The sequence below is a fragment of the Canis lupus genome, chromosome 4, assembly GCF_048164855.1.
Source record: "Canis lupus baileyi chromosome 4, mCanLup2.hap1, whole genome shotgun sequence".
NCBI lineage: Eukaryota > Metazoa > Chordata > Mammalia > Carnivora > Canidae > Canis > Canis lupus.
The window spans coordinates 65935587-65942008 of record NC_132841.1 but is presented as its reverse complement, the minus strand read 5'-3'; the positions used below and the strand labels follow the sequence as shown (position 1 = coordinate 65942008).

Genomic DNA, 6422 nt, shown 5'->3' with positions numbered 1-6422 from the left:
TTGAGCACACTAGCAAGGCCAGTGTCTTTGAAATGCTTCGTCATGGCTGTTCTTTATAGGCCCGTGCTTTTTGGTAGTTAAAATAAGTTGCCTCAGTTATCAGTGTGAGATTAAATGGGTTCCTTATCTTCTAGGTGCCTTATTTTGCTCATCTATAAAATGGGAGGAGATAGTAGTAGCAGCTTCCTCATGGGAATATTATGTGAATTATCTAAATTCATGTTTGTAAAACACATAAAACAGTGCTTGACATAGTAAATACTACATGACAGTTGCTAAATAAAATAATAAAGCTTTGGACTTCTTCAGATCAAGATGGAGTAACAAGTACCAACTCTATCTGCTCACCTGAAGCAACTCAAATATTGGGCAAACTATATGAAAGAAACCACATTGAAGTCTTTGAACAACAGGCAACAAAGGACAGTGATCCCTGAGAAATGAGAAACAAACAAACAAACAACAACAACAAAAAGAAAAGAAAGAAATGAACAAATAAGGTAAGACCTATAATTGCCCCAGCTTACTGCCAGAAGAGTTTTCAGGCAGTGGCTCAGGAAGGTGATCCCAGGCAGAGCCGGGTGGACTGCTTCAGTTGAGAAGAGAGAGCTGTGACTCTGGGGAAGACAAGGTGGCTGGAATGTCCAGGTTAGAATAGTGAGAGAAGCAAGATGCACATAGATAAATCCAGGCAGCCCCAGAGGGTCACCCTCAAGGACCCAGCTAAGAACAGATCAGCAAGTACAGATGAGGAAACTGTTCTCTGACGGGGGAAGACACAGCTGAAAGGACTAGAAGAATAGGGCTAGAAGCTCACATAGGGCAGAAAGCATGCCAACAGAAACCAGGAGTGACATAAAGATATAAAGAACATTAGAAGTGCTTCATGCATGGTTAATTATATATTTTTTCTTCTCTCCTTCATATATAGTCAACTGTTTAAAGTAAAAATAGCTACAATATATGGGAGGTTTAGATAGAAGTTAAATGTAATTGGACCATGAAGGCCTGGAAAGGATAAATGGAAGAATAGGATTCTCCTACTAGAAGTGAAATAGTGTAAGATTAGATTAGAAGAGAAGATTAGATTAGAAGATTAGAGGAATGAGATGAATATATTTCATAGAACCCTAAAGCAACCACTTGGGTAAGGCAACAATGAGTTGGAGCTCGTAAGCCAACAGATAAAAGACAATTAGAAAAATATCCAATTGAGGGGTGCTTGGGTGGCACAGTAGGTTAGCCTCAGACTCTTGGTTTCAGCTCAGGTCATGATCTCAGGGTTGTGGGATTGAGCCCTGCATTGGGCTCTCCACTCAGTGTGGAGTATGCTTGAGATTTTCTCCCTCTACCCCTCCTTGTGCTTTCTCTCTCTCTCTCTCTCTCTCTCTCTAATAGATAAATAAATCTCTAAGACAAAAGAAAAGAGAAAGACTCAATCCAGAATAAAGTAATAAGGGGTGTGGAGAACAAGGGGTGAAACTAAACATAAGATCCTAAACCCTTACACTTATGTTTCCACTTTCTTGTCATACTATTTTTTAGCTCCCTGGAGAGTTATAAACATTTGTTTATTTTTCTTTTGCCTAGCAGTTCAAAGGATTCAGAGCAGTTGGGCTCAATGCACATTTCTACAACTCCACTATTTACTATTTATAGCTTTTTCCTTTCTTGATCCCGGTGTAATGGAGCAGTGAAGCAAAAATCCCTTCCCTGGTGACATCCCAAATCTCCTTATTGTCACCAGTTATTTTTGTTACTACCAATCCAGGCAGAGCAGAAGTTTGACTTTGGCTACATTTCCAGGCCATGCTATTTTCATTTCTATTATCTTCTATTTTCTTCCTCAGGCATGGTATACTTTACTCCAGCATCTTTACTGGAACTAAAGCAAATCAAAATAGGACAGATACAGGTAAGCAAATCAGAACACACAGTGTGTTTATTGTCAGCCTTTAATCTGTGTTGGTCATTGCTATTTCCCCAGAAACTATAGCATTCCTAGGAGTGCTTAAGGCTGCTCAAGTAATTCTGAATGAATGAATGAATGAATGAATGAATCTTAGATAATATAATTTTTTTAAATTTTTATTTATTTATGATAGTCACAGAGAGAGAGAGAGAGAGAGAGAGAGAGAGAGAGGCAGAGACATAGGCAGAGGGAGAAGCAGGCTCCATGCACCGGGAGCCCGACGTGCGATTCGATCCCGGGTCTCCAGGATCGCGCCCTGGGCCCAAGGCAGGCGCCAAACCGCTGCGCCACCCAGGGATCCCTAGATAATATAATTTATATATTTTCAAGGTTGCAGTCTCTTTTTTTCAGGCCCTGTAAATGTGTGATTCTTATTCTACCTCTCTCTGGAAGAAAGAAAGAAAATGAATTTGGGGTTTAAATATTCAAATTTTATGTAGTGGGCATGTGATCTTGGATAAAGTAACTTCTAGGACTCTCCATTTCTTTGTTTGTACATAGAGACCTGCTAAAAGCTAAACTGAAGTATATTAAATATTTTAAGAGTTTATTTGGGTAAAAACCTATTGGAAAGTGGTAGTATCAAACTGGAAGCAGTTAGGAGGACTCCATGCATAGGTGCGAATGGAAAATTTTTCATACAGAAAAGGTGGAAACAAAGCAAGGAAATTATTTGATTGGCTATAGCTAAGTGTTTTCCTTGCCTATAGCTAAGCATTTGCCTTGTTTGAAAAAACCTAGTTATCATTTGTCCTTAGGTTTTTATTTCCTAACCTTGGGATATTTATAGGCTTAGGCTTCAGTTTGCTCACTAGGCTGTTAAGGTATTAGAACCACCTCAGTCTAATGGCCTCTTTAATAAATTTAACAGAGCATTATAATTACCCTTAAACAATGGTTGGAAGGGTTAAAGAAGGTTATTTTCTTAAATGCCAATGGCAGCTATGAGTACAAACAACAATAAACACGTTCCTGTTACAAATAATTGTCTGGTCCATGAGGGACTGACAAAAAAATAATGTGTCTCATTCTCTAGAGTCACTAAGACAAAATTATGTCAATTTCTCACTCTCTTGAGTTTACAGCTCACTGCACACTTCAGGTTCCTTTTAATGTCCCAGCTCTCCATATATTTTCTATTGTCCCATTAATCTACTACCTGCTACCTTGTGACTCAGAGCAAGCTTAATTAACCCTGTTCTGGGGTTACCTACTTGCTGACTCATTTTATCTCTTACAATTCCCCCCAATCCTTTTACGTGGCATGTGGTTTCAACCCACCTCTTTATATGCTTATTGTGCATCTTTGTAGACTCATAAAGGAGCTATTTTTAGTTCTTCAGAATGGAACATTCCTTCACCTTTTAAGCATGAATTTTACAGTTTATGGTGATCAGGGTTTGATTAAAGGAATCAATCCTATTAAAAAATTTGGGGTCTTTTCAACAGTGAAGATAAGAATATGGGAGCTTGAGAAATGAGGGAAGTTTGAGAGTGAGGCAACAAAACATACTAAGTGCATAGTGGAGAGAAAATGGACTTGTTACTTCAAGAGCTCTCAGTAGTAGAGAGGAGAAGATTGGAGTTCCAGGAATAGAAAGAGAAGAAACCGTTGGAAGTGTGGCAAAACAAATATTTCTGCATTGGCTTCTGATTTCTTTCTTGAATGTCTAACTAAAGAATATTTAAAATTTAAAGTTGTGGGTTGTGTCCAACAAGGAAAGGTTCTGCCGGGCATGATTTGAGGTTGTGAATGAAAATCTATAGAGAAGTTCTATTTATAGATTTTATAGCTAAAGTTGAATGGGAGGCAACTTTAATTTGTGTTTGCACGGAAGTAGATCTTAAATAATATGGAATTTCTGTCCATTAAAGGATTAGCCCAGAAATATCAATAGAACTTTTTACTGGCGTTTCTGCAGAGTATAGTTAAGCCTAGAAACTTTAACTCAAAGGAAAATTTAAAATTTTAGCAGACCAATATTAAAAAAACATTTCCACTTTCTTCTCTCCTTAAGGCATTGTGCCTCCAAATGTTGTCTACCATCTACGTACTATACTTTAAAAAAAAAGATTTTATTTATTTATTTATTTATTCATAAGAGACACACAGAGAGAGGCAGAGGCATAGATAGAGGCAGAAGCAGGCTCCCTGTGAGAAGCCCGATGCAAGACTCAATCCCAGGACCCCGGGATCACGACCTGAGCTAAAGGCAGACGCTCAAGCACTGAGCCACCCAGGTGCCCCATACCTACTATACCTTGAATGTTTGTTAAAATGTATATTTCAAGACTATGCCTAGGTTCTACAGAAGCACTGACCTAAAGCATAAAGGAATAAAACAAGATTCTACAAGTAAGGTAGTGGAGTGTGATGTTCAAAGTACCCAAAAGATATCCAACTGTTGAAACACTGATGCTACACTTGGCTTAAACTATTTTTAGTTGAGTAAATGAGAAAAACATCATATTCTACCCCTAATTATGCTAGCAGGTGTGCACCAGATAATCAACTTGACTGAAAATCCATCTTGGGTTTCTATAGGCTAGGTGAGAATGATTAAGGTTAAAACTGCAGGCCTTGCTATTATGGGGGGAAGAGTGTAATTAAAAACAGGATTCAGTGAAAGCAGGATTTGTGGAGAGAAGACCTGCTTATTTGTCTCATTAGTTCTATTTCAAGAAAACACTTCATAGGCATAAGGTAGGGGCATATGTTCAGATATAGTTACACAAGCTTTGTATAAAGATTTAATCCCTAATGAGACAAAGAACATTACTAGATACCAGAGTGTGGGAGGACTACAGAAAGTTAAAGATTATTTGATTTTATAATTCTGCTGTCTTGAGCTAATGGGAGTAAGCCTGTTTTTTTTTTTTTTTTTCCAGATACTTAAGGACAGAAATCTCTCTACCATTTGTCCAAGACTCCAAGTGAGACAATGACAGTTATGACAAGCCTTTTAAAAACAATATGGTTTTCAATATTTCAGCAAATATTTATTAACTACTTATGCTGTAGGCACTGAGGAAACTGGTGAACAAGAGAGAAAACCCTTGCTGATCTAGTAGAGCTTAAATTTAATGGAAGACACGCCATTCCTGATTGTTCCACTCTCTTAGTTGGATCAGAAAACAATAGGCTAAGGTTAGCACTACCATGATTCTGGCCATACAACTCTATTAGTTAAACTAAATAGTTAGCTTCACTGACAACCGTGCAAACCTTCTGTTTCTATTAATCGTATGGTCAACTGAAATGTTTAGTTATCAAAGTACAAAAAGTAAAAGATCTTGATAAAGCAGACTAATATAGTCTGGAAATTAGAATTACCCCCAAAGGGCAATAATAATATTGAGGGAATTGACCAAGTAATACAAGATGAAAAAGAATACAGTCTATTCTTAATTGAATGGTTTCCAAAGTGTCTTAGTCAGAGATCATTTGATTCCAAGTAACAGAATCCATTCAAAGCAGCCTAAAAAACAAAAGGTGAATTCATTAGAAAGATTGCTTTTCTCACAGAGCAAAATGGCAGCAACAGAGGATTCACAAGGTACTAAAATTTTGGCTCTAGAAGGTCAAGAGGACACAGTTTCTAGCTTATGTTTTGTACATATGCACATGCCTGTATTATTTCTGTTCATACACCTGCTTTGCTTTATTAAGTGAATGACTAGTCCTCCAGGTTTATGTTGCCTTTTTAATTTTTTAGCTTTATTAAGATATAATTGATACACTTAGTGTACATCTCTAGATTAGTTTGGATATAGGCATACACTCATGATACCATCACCACAATAAATATATCTATTACCTCTCAAACTCCTCTTGTGTTCTGTGGTATGTGTGTATGTGTGTGTGTGTGTGTGTGTGCACGCGATAAGAACACTTAATATGAGATCTATCTTCTTAATATATTTTGAGGAGCACAATACCATGCTATTAACTATAGATCCCATGTTGTACAGTAGATTCCTAGAACTTGGTTTTGCAGAGCTGAAACTTTATGCTCATTAAGCAATGACTTCCCAACTCCTCTTCCTAGCTCCTGCTCCTGGCAACTATCACTCCATTTCCTGCCCCATGAGACTGACTGTTTTAGTTACCTCATATAAGTGGAATATTCTGGTATTTATCCTACTATAGACCCAACAGCAATTGTGTAATCACTTCAATCTCAGGAGAAGGATTGGTCCAGTTTATACCCAGGTGTTTACCTCAGTACAATTGTGGATGATCATAGTGATATGGTCCACACTCACCTTGCGTCAATCATACCTGGCAACTCTAGATAACCTTACCATATGACTTCTCCATCCCTACAGGCAGTCATTGAATTTTCCTGGGAAAAATTATACAACTGTGCTAGATATTTTCAATGAAGTATGTGATAAAAAAAAATTGAAAAATACTCAAATGTGACCAACACTTTCAGATCTTTCCAAG

The 6422-nt window shown here is 37.6% G+C and overlaps 1 long non-coding RNA gene across 1 annotated transcript; it reads left to right on the top strand.

The window, feature by feature from the left end:
• The first annotated feature begins 283 nt into the window (after window positions 1–283).
• Window positions 284–5798, top strand: LOC140631606 (uncharacterized). Its single transcript, XR_012029134.1, has 3 exons — window positions 284–500; window positions 1851–1915; window positions 4862–5798. It is a non-coding gene; the product is annotated as an uncharacterized lncRNA (long non-coding RNA).
• Window positions 5799–6422: the final 624 nt, after the last annotated feature.